Here is a 12,956-nt window from a genome sequence, read left to right as displayed (position 1 = left end):
CTAATGTTTTGAAGATGTCATACCATGATGCTCCGGGCCTTCCGATACGAGGTGCCAGTCCTGGGCCAGACGTGAGGACAGAGTGGAGACTTTGTTTTGCTCAACACCTACCAGCGATAATCCTAGTTAATATAGAATCCTAGTTCTCCCGTTATTTCTGGCAGAACTACCATTTTCAGTACTGTTGCAGCTAGAATAATAAAAGAAAAAGGAGAACCTTTTGTATCAAAATTTCGAGAGAAACTTCCAGTGGAGAAAAAGTTTGAAAGACTAGGAAATGGTGAGGAAAGTAAAATATTTTTGATATTTGTACCGGGCGCTGTCGAAAAATAACTCTAAGAGGAAAAGTGAGGGTTCAGTTACACGTATATTGCGTAGTTTTTACCACTATCAATAACGTTTTGACGAGTGGTAGAAAAAAATAAGCTACTCAATCATATAATTTTGGTGCGCGTAAAAGTGCCTAACATATCCGGACATGTTCAGTAGTGCTAGAGATATGCCTGTATAACGATGCTTCCACCAAAGACGGAAAATCCAAAATCACCTGCTGTGAAAAGTGAGCTACAATGTCCAGTGCTCACATAGGAATACGTAAAACAAAAACCTGGCCAAAAGTATTCTAATGAGTTTGTCTCCTAAAATTAAGCTTAAAATTTAGACATACATACTTATTATTTACAGGATTTAATCTATTGAGATCATTTAGCAGTGATATGACTTCCTCTTCTATTGCCCTGAAGTTAGGAAGAAGTTTTAACAAATTTAGCAAGAGCTTGTTCTGTTGAACATTTTTTTTTCAATCAAAGATTCTGCTGCTTTTGAAGCGAATGATTTAAAAATTCGCTTTAGAAGGATCGTCAGATATGCTCCTAATAATGTTGAAAACCGCAGAGCTCCCAACAGGTCTATGAATCATGTGTACTCAACTCGTCCAATGATACATTTTCTCTTATCATTCGCGTTTTGCGTCTTTTGCTTCGATCACTGCGAACAGCAAATTCTTTGCTTGGACGACCTGAACGTGAGGCTTCCGACAAACTTGAAAATTTATGGTTAAGCTCAACCAATTTTGTCGTTTTCGAAGCCGTTATCTTTTGTTTGAACTGACTTTTGAAGCGACTCAGTTGTCATCTTAGAGATCGAGTATTTCTTGGAGGATATTCAAGGGTTTATTCAGCTTTTCCTCCAGAAACAGAAACTTTTTCTTAATTCAATATTCAGAGTTTTAATCAATCGACCCGAATACCCTATTCCCGGAGAAAGGTGGGAAGTTATCGCAAAATCTGGAATTTAAAATCGAATTTTCACAATCGATGATTGTCGTACATCTATTGTGAAAATCTGGTTTGTTTAATTCCAGATTGTGCGATAACTTCCCACCTTTCTCCGGAAATAGGGTTATGGTTAATGTGATTATTCAATAAAAAAAATATTCAGCAAATCTGAACGTCCCAGCTTCATATTGATCACAATTACGAATGGGTGAGGATGGGGCAGAACACTTAAATTTTCCGATGATGGGTGAATTTTTACTGGGACTTGCTGGGGATCTAAACAAATATTTTTTTTGTGAAAATTTTGTGAATCAAAAGAAACTGAAAAACACGTGTTTTTACAACACATTACCGGCAAAATTTTACATAACATACCGCTCATATTGAATTTACACACAAGAATCATCTTAAAGTTACAATAACACCAGTGCACAGTGGTCCAATAGGGCAAAAGTGGAACTTAATTGCATAGCGCCTTTCACCTTCATCCTAGCTTAGAAGTGTCTTCGGAACAATTGTTTGTATGAATGACCCACATAATCGCAAATCGTCAAAAAGTATGAAAAGTTTACTATACTAAAAACTAAAAAAAAAAACTTTTTTGTGTTAAGAGATAGAAGAATAGTTTGTTCGGCAAAGTTGTAGAAAAATAAAAAATATGAAACTTTGTTGAATAAATGAAAACCTTATCTTTTATTGGTACAAAGTTATAAAGTATATAACAAGGAACTTACTTAAAAGTTAGTTTTTGTGCTTAACTTTTGTAAGTTGCATTTTAAACGAAAGTATTGCTCGAAGGAGTTGTTAGGGAACACAAGACACACATTTTTTCCAAAGACCATAAATCTCCAGGACATTTCCTTACAAAGTTATATCATATATCAAACAATAAAAATTAGATGGATTGGGACTGTTTGACATCATGATTCCACTTGCTACTTTTTAACCTACACGTTCTTGAAGTTATCGAAAAAATAAGCTAAAATATGATATAACTTTGTAAGGAAAAGTCCTGGAGATATAGTTTTAGGTTTAAGATTATTTATTTTCTAGCTCATATGCGGTAGCTTAACGAATCAGTGTTTACAATGTATTGGCTTTTAAATTTAAAAAGAAGCGAATTCTGTTAGAAGGAGTGATCGTTACGCCCGATTTACTGGGGTTAGTATGGCATTGCCATTTTCTGGTTGGGAGTTTTAAGGTTGGGAGTTGCAATTGTTTTTAATGATGTGATTTACATAAAAAATAAAACTGACTTATCTCTAATAACTGATAACTATTCGCTTATATCTAATATCTAAAAAATTACTTAATTTTTTCGATTTTTTTTTTGCACTGCTTAAGTTAAAAGTATGTATCGTGGCAGAGTCTCGCTATGAGTGCCGCGTTGTTTCCGCTTTGTGTAAGTTTTCTGTGTCTCCAGTATGCTCGTCAATCAGCACATAGTGGGTTGGGTATTCTGATGAATATACAAAAGATTTTTTTTTCAAACGTTAATGTTGGCATTTTTTATGAACATGTATAGTTCTGACATATACTGGAAACCACCGCTTCCCAGAATATCTCTAACGGGAACGTTCGGTTGTCTTCCTCGGGCCCGGAGGGAATCTGTTAGCTTGGACCTAGCACCAAAGAATTCGGTACACGACCAAACAACATGCTCGATGTCATGGTAGCCATCGCCACAAACGCAGTGCTTACTGTCTTCAAGCCCTATTCGAAAGAGATGCGTGTTTAACGTGTAGTGATTGGACATAAGTCTTGACATCACGCGAATGAAGTCCCGACCTACATCCAACCCCTTGAACCATGCTTTCGTCGATACCTTAGGAGAAATGGAGTATAGCCACCGTCCCAGTTCATCTGAATTCCATGATAATTGCCAACTATTGAGTGTTCTCTGACGCAAAATACTATAAAATTCATCATAAGCAAAAGGTCTTTCATAAATATCGCCATCAATAGCAACCACTATACGCCGAGGACCTTCGCGCGTACAGCTCAGAGCACTCTTTGTCCCACCACTTGGTAGGAGGACGCCGTCTTATCGTTACCCCGGGTATCGGTTTCGTCTGAGCTTGAGTCGTGGCGTCGATGATCAAGCCAGAAAGGAGCGCGTATTCTTCCTCCGGAGGAAGTTCCTCGTAGGACGCGATGGATTCCACAATAATCGTCTTATAAGACTCCCAATCAATATTACGTGTGAGGTCATACGCAATATTGACTGGATCCGTTGGAGTTGACCCATTAGCAATTGAGATAACGATTGGTAGGTGATCACTACCGTGGGGATCATTGATTACTTTCCACCGGCAATCTAACGCTAGTGATGTCGAGCAAAGGGATAGGTCAAGCACGCTTTCACGTGCTGGAGGATTAGGTACACATGTCGCTTCCCCAGTATTCAAAAGTGTCATATTGAAGTCATCGATTAAGGAACAGATTAACGAAGATCGGTTGTCGTCGTACAGCGACCGCCATTGCGAACAGTGAGAGTTAAAATCTCCCATTATCAGAAAAGTTGCGGGAAGCAATTCTGCTATATCAGAAAGTTGCTTCTGTTCAATCCGCGCGGCTGGAGGTATATATAGTGAAACAAGGCAAAGATCTTTTCCATTCATATTGGTTTGAATGGCAACGACTTCAATACTCGAGATCGAGGGGAGGTTGATTCTGAAGGAGGAATAGCACTTTTTAATCCCTAAAAGTACCCCTCCACCGTGTGAGTCTCGATCTCGACGAATAATGTTAAAATCGTGGAAATTGAGTTGATCGTTTGAATTGAGAAAGGTTTCACAGAGCGCGAATGCGTCACAATTGTATGTATTTATCAAATGAGAAAATAAATCGAATTTGGGGATGATACTTCTGCAATTCCACTGTAACACAGTGAGAAAATTCCTAACCTCTTTCGACGTATTAGTCATCGAAAGATATGATAGCTGAAATGAGGGGCCAAGTTGCTGCAAGTTGCTTCAAAAAGGTTTTCACTGTAGGGAGAAGGGCAAGAAGAATATTTCAGAGAGGATCTGGTATATTGATTGTTTTAAATATAACAGTCCACAATATCAAAGAACTTTATAAACCCTGTTTCTTTTTTATTCTCTGGTCGGGAAATTGGTGCACAAGTGGTTTTTGGTGACCCGGGAAGCGGTGGGTACTCCTGGTTTGAATTTAAATTAAAACCGGGGGGTACCTGCTTCGGTTTTTCCTCACCGCTTCCCTTACGTGTTGTTTTATTTATCATTCCGCTAGGGGTTATCTTACGACCTTTACGTAAAAGATTAGGAGAGTTAATCATTCTCCTCTTCCTAGATCCTTCGGGCAAAGCATAAGAACACCCTTCGTCAGATGTACCCTCATCGGTGGGCAAAAAGGAGAAGATGTTCCCTGTCGACGGTGGCTCAGCTCTCTTCAGCATTTCTGCGAAAGAGCGCTTTGATCGTTCCTTGAGGGAACGCTTTATTTTCTCCTCGCGCTGTTTGTACGCGGGACATGCCGAAAGATCATGCCGAGGGCCCTCGCAATAAAGACACTTCTCAGTGTCTTCGTTGCAGACGGTCTCAGCGTGATTGTTTCCGCACTTACTGCAGCGTGCCTTGTTGCAGCAGTAGGTGGCTGTATGACCCAACTGCTTGCAGTTCTGGCAGTGCATGACCCGCGGTACAAAAAGGCGTACAGGCAGACGAACCCTGTCTAGAAGGATGTAGTTCGGCAATGCAGATCCAGCAAAGGTCACCCGAAAGGAATCCGAGGGGGAGAATTTCTTCTTCCCTTCTTCGATGGATACTGAATGTAATTGCTTACAATCGAGTATCTTTACACTTTGCATCACAGAGTTTTCAAAACAGCCCACTCCGTGACGCAAAATGTCATCGACAGTGAGATTCCCCTCGGTAACCACACCGTCGATCTCTACATCCTTGGCAGGGATGTACACGCGATACTCTCTCGTGAAGAGCTCGCAGCCAGCAATCGCGTTTGCTTGCTCCAAGCTATTCACGACAACTCGCAGTTTGTTCGGCCTAACCTTTGTAATTTCGGTTACGTCCGAAAACTTTTTAACCAGGTCTTTGCCAATTTGAATAATGTTCAAAGGCTTTTTTATTGGCCTGAAGAAGACAACGTAGGGACCTTTCGAGTTATCTGGGTAAGCTTTTACCCTTATTTCTGGTACCCTTGGTACAGGGCTAGGTAAAGGGGAGGGTATATGGGAAGGTACAGGGGAATTGATGGGGGAGATTTCAATCTCTTCCCCATTTGCTTCGATATCCAGGAATAATTCCATCTGCATATCATCCATTTTATTCAAATTGGCGGGAGCAATTTGCTCTACCGCAAACTAACGGTAAAATATAACGGTCAAATTATTGGTAATTAAATGAAAAAACAATTTGCCAAAATAAGATTATTTGAATACAAAAAAAGACAGCCGTAAATGAAATACTAAAAATAATAATATTGAAAGTGAATACTTCACCAAACTTTCGGGGTTGCTGCCTCCACGACCAGCTAACTGGATTAATCCTGTGATGAGTGACGTGGCAGAATAAAAATACTCCAACTGCAGGTTGAACAAAGCGTCTCGGCAAACTGAACAATGCTCCAACAGCGGCTGCAAAAATCGTCACCGCCGCTTGTGGGTATCCGGCGCCTGGCGGCGCGGGGGGAACTGCTCCTTCTGCTGGCTTTTTTTATTGTCACTGCACCGAAAACACAAGCAGTACGGATACCGTCTGCGCACAATGTCGAAATCTTTTCTCCGGCTGCTGGACGGCTATCCGCACCGGCACCGAAAAGCACAAGCGATAAACGCACCGACCGAATACAAAGCTGTATTGTTTTATCGGGTGATCAGCTAACGGAACGTTGAAAAATGCTTCCTTTCTCGGCGATAGCAGAGAAGCGAATGACTGGAGATATATGACCTTTGGCAAAATTATGTGTTTTGTGTGCCCTAACAATTCCTCCGAACAATACTTACTTACTCTACTTTGTTGGCTAACGGACCGTTCACCGGTCTAGGGCCGAACGAATAAGAGATGTCCAGCTTCTTCTGTCTTGGGCAGCCGCTCTCCAGTCTCCTCGTAGACCAGCAGATCGTGCATCTTCTTCCACCGCGCACATCCACCGCGTGCGAGGCTTACCACGGAGTCGACGGCCTCTTCCTGGTTCTCTACTGAAGATAGTTTTGGCGGCTCTCCCTTCAGGCATCCTGGCTACATGTACCCACTGAAGCCTGCCCCGCTGTATTACCTTCACTATATCAGCATGTTTGTATACCTGGTACAACTCGTGGCTCATGCGTCTGCGCCACACTCCATCTTCTAGTTTACCGCCAAGTATCGATTGCAGAACTTTACGCTCAAAAACTCCGAGCACTCGTCGATCAGCTTCCTTCAGCGTCCATGCCCTCCGAACAATACTTTCGTTTAAAATGCAACTAACGAAAGTTAAGTACAAAAAACTAACTTTTGAGTAAGTTCCATGTAATATACTTTATAACTTTGTACCGAAAGAAGATAGGATTTTTATTTGTTCAACAAAGTTTCATATTTTTGAATTTTCTACAACTTTGCTGAACAAACTATTCTTCTATCTTTTCACAAAAAAGTTAATTGTTTTATTTTTAGTATAGTAAACTTTTCATACTTTTTGACAATTTTCGATTATGCGGGTCATTTATACAAACAATTGTTCTGAACACACTTAAGCTAGGATGAAGGTAAAAGGCGCTTTGGAATTAAGTTCCACTTTTTGTCGTATTGGACCACTGTGCAGTTGAAGTTTATGTTTTCGGAAGAACGATTTGTGACTTATTCATGCGCTCTGAACAATACCAAGGCGAAGAAAGAAATAACTGATATACAGGGTGTCGCCTTGAAAGTGATGCACTTCATTTATGACATTGAAGTAAAACAAATCAACCTTTCTTCTTTGGTTCTTTTGGCATTGGTATGGCAAATTTTTTACCTTTAAAATAAAAATAAACTTTCTAAAATTATCACAAGCCGCACGCACGACTTCGATCTGCATTTTTTCTCAGATCGGTTCTTAAAAGTATCCAAAGTCATATCGGGTCATTCAGAGGTACTGATAAAATACGGAGATTTTTCCTCGCACCACTTCTGAACAACTAATGGCTTATGTGCTGGCGAAGAATCCTGTTGAATGCAGAAACTCAATGCAGCAAATGGTCCTTAATGACGTGTTGTGGATAATACGCTTTTTTGATTTTCACGACGCTGTCAATAAATAGCAGTGGCAATCTTTTTCTGTGGGATATTGCTCCCCAAACCATCACAGATGAAGTATTCTGGAATCGTTCGACTCCTCTCTTATCTCGGAGACATGTTCCATGTTAATGACCTTTTCTATGTTGTAAGCTGCGTGCGTCTTCACTCTTCAGTAGCAATCGAGATCTGGCAACTCTGTCGTCAATATTTCTGCGAGATAATCCTGTAATCTTTTGTTTCTTGAAAGCTCCGCACCCAAGGTCAATTTTGCTTATTTTATGCATAGTGTAATGACTCATGTTCATTTCACGAGCCATTTTTCTCACAGGTTTGGCTGGATTTCAACGGATACGTTCTTTAACCGCTTTGATCACCGCTGCAGTCCGCACACTTCGTTTTTTACCGTACCGTCCTGTACACAAGCTATCTGCTCAAATTCAGATATGTCAGCTTTCTTCTGATCTGTGTGTTGCTCATTCCTTCAAGGTACATGATCTTGATTTGTTCTCTAATCGAATCCATTGCAATTTTTCCTTTGAAAATAGTGAAATACTAGCTTTATCACTTAAAAGTGAGCTACAAAAATGTGTCACAACCAAAACAAACACAGTTGACTGTGTGGGAGGCACTCAAATATGTGTATCACTTTCACAGTGACACCCTGTAAAAGCACATGAACCCACTTTAACCATGGTAGCATTGCTAGATTTCCAATTTGCGCCCCTAACTTTCAGATGGACGTTGTCCTATGTCAAAAATATAGGCCGTATTGTGTTCCAGTGTGGATTCCTGAAATAACCCCAAGTTTGAATATTGAAGAAATTGTTAGGCGTTTCCGGCTCTTCTCGGCATAAAAAATTTCAGGATTTAGAATCCATCCATAGGTATTAGATAGAAAAAGTAATATGGATGTATTTCAAAGAAAGGATGAAAGATGGATTCTCAAGAATCTTTTACCCATATTAGATAGCAAAATAGCATCTGTGGTCGGTTTCCGGCCTTGGGGTATCATTTCGCTCCCAGATATATATATTTATTTGTTGGCATTTGGTCATTTTGGGCTGTTTTTTAGAAACTGAAAAACGCTGGATTCAAAAACGGTGAATGGAAATGAATTTTAAATTAACATACAACAATATCGCACGCTAGCCTTGGGGCTAATAGCGGCCTCGTTCAACTAGACTAGTTGAAAGAATTCGTTATCGATATTATTTTCTTGGCACATTTCGCATGTGTAGAAAAAGTACAACGATACACCGTGCCCCAGTGCTGAGTCGAGAAAATTTCCAGCTCGAAAAGATCCTCGACTCGATCGGGAATCGAACCCGATATCACAACCGTGTGGGAGAGCTAGCCGACCAACATCGCTAACCACAGAACCACGGGGACCACAAACAAGGGCTGTTTTACAGAAACCGGAAAACGCCATCTTGGAATTCAAAATGACGGCTTTAGCAGATTTACAGTATCTGGGTATCATCCGGTTACGGAAATATCTTTTTTGTAGGGAGGTAGTCGGCCGACACAAGACCACGTGGTTCATTCCTTACATCGCTTCATCTCTCAATTATCACCTGATTTAGGAATGACCCCCTAGCTAAGCGGGCGAGTCGATTAAATAGATGAAAAATCGAGAACACAGTGTAGGCAATTTGTTGATGACGCGTTCGTGATTGCATCGTTCATTAGTGAGTCGCTTCTTTCGCACTCTAATTATACACACTCCACTTCTGTAGTGAGTGCCTGTGCGTCATCTGGGCGATGATCTCTGCTCGGATGCCATGTAAATTCATAATATTTCGTTTGCCCGTTAGATCTACGGATCTGCCTACGCCTTCCTACATCCGTCAACTCTACCCTAATGAGTGAGAATCGATGTGACTCCGTATATGTGCTAACGTAATACTTAACTAATCATATCCCGCACACTGCGATGACAGACAAAACGACCTCCATCTCCGACCGAAGCCACCTTCGATTTCAACTGTCAACGTTAATTTGCGAAATCGCCAACTGATTTCGCGAACCGCTCTTTATCCTGCTTCCGCACTGTCCGCTCATGCGAAGATCAAAGCCCTGCTGCTGCTGCTGCTGACGATTTGCTGACTACCCGCACCTTCTTCATTCGAATCGTTCATTCGATCAGGCAAATAAAAGTGAAATTCGCAACCGTCGAACGGGGCACTGTAAACCGAAACCGTTTTCTGCAAAAATAGAAACCCCTTTCCACACCACACCCCACCCAGAGGGAAATGTATCGAATGTTGCACAAGCCTTCCGATCCGGTGTTACGGAGAAGGACCGAGCGGCCCGGCGTTGCTGCTCTCCGGGGCGGTCGACTGAATGCGTGTCACTTTACACCCAGTGTCGGGGGTTCGCAATTTTTCTAATTCCGCCGGGATATCGGACCCGATTGCGCGCATTTTACCTCGAGTTTTGTTGCCGCTTCATTAATTTTTATTAATTCCAGTGCCAACAATGTGCCCCCCCCAATTTTTCAATTATAACAAACGCATTGAAGGTAGATTTTCGGTTTATTATTTTTTTTCTTTTCTTGCCTTCAAATATTGACAGACGCAGAGCTCCGGGAAAATCTTCGTTGGAGGTAGAACCGATTCGTCGAAACGAAAGCGGAGAAAAAAGTGGGTGCAAACCCATCAGAAATATACGACAACGGCGCAGCCGAAAAAAAATCTGAATATGATACGCTAGCCAAACAAAAGAAGGTACCTTAAGAACTGTCGATGGTAAAAAGAGATGAACAGGAAATTTAATCTTAAATTATTAAAAAATTATGCTGCTGCGGGGCCTCCGCCATGGATGGCGGTTCGGTTGCATGATTTAGCATATGCCCATATATTATTGAGGGGACCGTGTCCAAAACCAAGTGACATAACCACCAAGAAAGGAAGCGAAAAAAAAACAGCCAGCAACAACAACGACAACCGGTCGGTTGAGGACCTGCACGGCCTGGCTGCTGGATGGATGGATGGATGGATGGAGTTGCAGTTACTATGCGGTGCGGTGTGCGTTTCGTTATCGAAATCACCGATGTGGGCTTCCTCTTGCCAGGAGGCCAGGCCAAGCCCGGCCAGGAGAGCGTTTTTGATGAATCAATGAATGAATGAATGACGATAAGGTAGCGCGCGCGTGGAGAACTGGAACAGTTTTCTACAAGAGTCTTGTCGCAGCGACGCAGCGCAAGGATCGGGTTTCGACCGCAACAATGAACGGGGATTAGGCGAAAATCGATGCACCCACTCTGCGGCGCTGCGGCGGGGCGCGGCGCTCCGGTTTTGGCAACGTGAAAGCAGAAACGGGACAAAAATGCAGTAGGCTATGCTCAAGTATGTCACAATCGATTGTCTTCCAAAAGTGAAACTTGTTAGTGCAGTTCGGGTTCGGTGTTTTCCGGTGAGTTTGCGGTTGATATCGAAAACTTTAACGGTTAGTAAGATTTTGCTCGAAGAAGCGCTTTCAACATATTTATTAACTTGTTCGATTACAGCTCTATCAGCGGGAAATGTTTTACATGGCAAACAGGTAAGCATTTATACTGATGAAGTTGTCGCTATTGTGGAAAAAGCTGGAAAAAGAGTATTTTCTTTATATAAGACTACCGTACTGCAGCAAATTTCGAACACTTAAGCTATTATGAAGAAGTTACACTACATTCCCTATTCTTCTATTTTCGTAGCGTGGCGTAAGCACGGTATATTTCGTAGATTTCAGACTGGTGACTGAAACTTCCACTCAGATTGTATGAGGTATAATGTTTGGGAGTAACATTTGAACCAATTTGAGATTAAGTAGGCTCGATAGTAATCATTGCTGGCCACGCCCATCTTTACCGTAGCTTGGGGATATTGTAGAGGATATTTCGCCCCATCATTTTCATTCCAAAACCGTACCAGTGGCATACGGACGCTAGGTGTTAGCCGTTGAAAAGGAGGAAATAGTACCGATCATCTCGTGCCGGCTTCACCCGTAATGCTGGCGGCTGTTAGTAGTACATGGCTACTGCAAAAGTACTAAAATGGTTGGAGTTCTGCCCGGAATAACAAGAAAACAAAAATCATCGGCAACTGGCACCTTTTGGTGCCTAAAAGTGTTGTAATTGAAGTGGCTAGTTGAATTTTCTCTTTTACAAAACGTTGCTGATAGCGGGGAAAGCCTTGCAAATAAGTATATTTTTCTTGGTGTTCATTCATCGATAGCGGCCGGTGCAGCTTTCAAAAGAGTTTTTTTTTTCTTGCCATTCTCTTCTTTTCAATGCGCCTCCTTTTTTCCGACTAACTGACGAAACCTTGATATAAAAGGTATCATGGGACGGGGTGAAATTGATCAATTTTTATAACAATTTCCAATTAACTAGCTTCGTGTTAATAAATAATAAAATAAATTCAATAATTCTATAAAGTACTATAAGTAAATTGGGGTGAAATTGATCACCATTGAAATCCATACATTCTTTTGGCAATGTGCTGCGATATGCTAAAGATGAATGATGATTTCCGTGCTGAAAAATATCATTTACAGCTAGTTTGAAAACGAAAATAACGATATTTCAGGTTAAAATTTGTTTATTTTGGAACAAATGTTTTTCAAATTCGATCTGCGTAGTGTAGATGCCAATATAAATGAGGTTTCATTCGTATATTTTATTTATATTAATTATTGTTCAAAGCGCTCTAATGTCTCAGCAAATGAAAATGCGCTGTTAGATACAAAATATAGAAAAATACCGTAGTCCTACGCATGCGGTCGTTTCTTTGATACCTTTGATGTTAAAAGTTTAGAGTCACAAGTTTACTCATGCGGCTAAACAAATCATACCTCCAAGACCACCAAGAGGAACGATTAAATTTACATAATAACTGTTTTCAATATAACACACTTTGCCAAGTTCATATGTATAGTTTTTATGTACCAATATGTTCTCATTACCACACAATACATTTCGGCACTTTTTCCACCTGACAGGTTATTTAAGGGATATTTTTCTAATAGTGTTTTAGTTATTTTCATCGTGCGTTCCGTAAATTATAACTCAAGTGAATTTTCAATTTTTGACATGTGCAGTAGCCGTAGTCGATTATTAGTGTGTTCGTGTTTGCAATTCCGTCTTGTTATTTGTGTCACGTCATACGCCTATAACCTATAACCTAATAAAGTTTTTATGCACCTGGGATTCTTATTCGTGATATTTTCAGTCTGAAATATCCGTAATCTTTAACAGTTTATCATATACAGTTCAATTTATATGCTAATAAAAGATCAACACAATATTATTGTGGACGAAACTATATTCCGATTTCGATTTGAGAATGCAAAGTTTACGCAAAACAGGGCACTTTTTTGTTACACCTTCCACAGTATGCCACCCTCAGACGTTGTCCTACGTTGGAAAGTTAGCACAGTTCGATGCAAAGGTTTGTTTGAA

Source organism: Wyeomyia smithii, chromosome 3 (assembly GCF_029784165.1).
Source record: "Wyeomyia smithii strain HCP4-BCI-WySm-NY-G18 chromosome 3, ASM2978416v1, whole genome shotgun sequence".
NCBI classification, from domain to species: domain Eukaryota; kingdom Metazoa; phylum Arthropoda; class Insecta; order Diptera; family Culicidae; genus Wyeomyia; species Wyeomyia smithii.
The sequence above is the reverse complement of the archived record's forward strand: the minus strand, read 5'-3'. Positions refer to the sequence as shown.